Below are 1,775 nucleotides of genomic sequence, written 5' to 3'. Positions count from 1 at the left end.
AGGATATCTGGCCTGTTGTAGAGGACCTCTGGCCTGATATCGAGGACATCTGGCCTGTTGTAGAGGACCTCTGGCCTGAAATCGAGGACATCTGGCCTGATGTCGAGGAACCCAGGCATTCTATCCAGGACATCTGGCCTGCTATGGAGGACGTCTGGCCTGATGTTGAAGAACCCTGGTATTCTATCGAGGACATCTGGCCTGCTATGGAGGACATCTGGCCTGATGTTGAAGAACCCTGGTATTCAATCGAGGACATCTGGCCTGCTATGGAGGACATCTGGCCTGATGTTGAAGAACCCTGGTATTCTATCGAGGACATCTGGCCTGCTATGATGGACATCTGGCCTGATGTGGAAGAACCCTGGCATTCTATCGAGGACATCTGGCCTGCTATCGAGGACATCTGGCCTGATATCGAAGAAATCTGGCCTGTTCTCGAGGAAGCCTGGCCTGATATTGAAGAGGACTTGTATGTCTGGAATAGCGACCAGGAGAACGAAGTAGTTCAGGAGGAAGCTGAAGAAGACCAGGACTGCAATAATGAAGAAAAGGAGGAGGAAAAGGAGGAGGAAGAGGTGGAGGAGGAGAAGGTGGAGGAGGAGAAGGAGGAAGAGGTGGAGGAGGAGGAGGAGGACAATAAAGATGACCACTATGAATATGAGAAGAAAGGAGAAGATGAGGTTGAGGATCAGGGGAAGAAGATCATCCTGCATGCTGTGAGTTTACCTATGGGCTTTAGGTCTTGCTAGAGAAATTTCATTTTTTCTAATACATCATGCCCCTAAATTGTGTATGCATGCTATTAATGACCACATTCTGCTTCACCCAAGCTATGACAAGTTCAGTTATTGGAGCCCCATCTATTCAGGAGAGGGAAAGACCCTCCAAGAGGTCCAGACCCTGCCAAAGGAAACATAGAATTGGGAGGGTGTGTCTAATAGAAGGAGCTAACTCTAGGCAGTCTGTCTTTTATAATACCTGGAGAGGGATTCCAAGATATATTACACAGCTCAGAGGACCCTGAGCAGGACATGTTCTAGTACAGTGAGTCCTTGACTAACACTTCTGTAGTCTATCACCTGCTGATCTTTGCAACAAAGGGACCAAGGCCACCAAGCATTAGCAAAGTTGCTTATTATTCAATGTCTGTTGGCATTGGAAGCTCACTTGCAGGCCATGCGCGAGGGTTTGAGTTTCAAGAAGAAAATATGTTCAATTTTTGGTTGAAAATCAGACAGATGTAAGGTACACAATTTTCCTACGATTGAAAAGAGTGGTTCATATCAATGTTTTACAATTGTCAATTATCTCTTTTTTTTCCTACAGAATAAGGGCAAAGGAAGCCATGGATAAACATCAATGAATCGGTTCTTTGTAGATTTGAGACACATGGAAACATATCAGTGATCCTCATCTAATATTCTTCATCCAAATATATGCAAATAAAACTTCTCAAACTGTTTAAATATTCTTTAAATTAAAAATAAATATAATTTGAAATGAATATATGGGAGAGTCTTTTATCAATACTACAAACTCAAGTTGATTAATGTCCATTTCTTTTTGAATTAGCCTACCAGTCATTGAAGCAGATTACTTTTAACTATTTTCAGGCTTCCAGTTACACCCTCAAGAAATTCCATTAGTCAGTTTAACTGACTTATGAGAAAGAAAACAGACATGGAGGTCTAGCATAGTCTGACCTTTATTCACAGAAACTGAAAGTGACCCAGTTTGTCTGCAAGCAAGTTGGGGTTCTTGAAACCATAGGA

General features: G+C 42.9%; 1 long non-coding RNA gene across 1 annotated transcript; it reads left to right on the top strand.

The window, feature by feature from the left end:
• Positions 1–616: 616 nt before the first annotated feature.
• Positions 617–1,507, top strand: LOC119087232. The gene is made up of 2 exons (XR_005090659.1): positions 617–719; positions 1,330–1,507. It is a non-coding gene; the product is annotated as an uncharacterized LOC119087232 (long non-coding RNA).
• Positions 1,508–1,775: the final 268 nt, after the last annotated feature.

The sequence above is a fragment of the Peromyscus leucopus genome, unplaced genomic scaffold, assembly GCF_004664715.2.
Source record: "Peromyscus leucopus breed LL Stock unplaced genomic scaffold, UCI_PerLeu_2.1 scaffold_409, whole genome shotgun sequence".
Lineage (NCBI taxonomy): Eukaryota > Metazoa > Chordata > Mammalia > Rodentia > Cricetidae > Peromyscus > Peromyscus leucopus.
The sequence above is the reverse complement of the archived record's forward strand: the minus strand, read 5'-3'. Positions and strand labels throughout refer to the sequence as shown.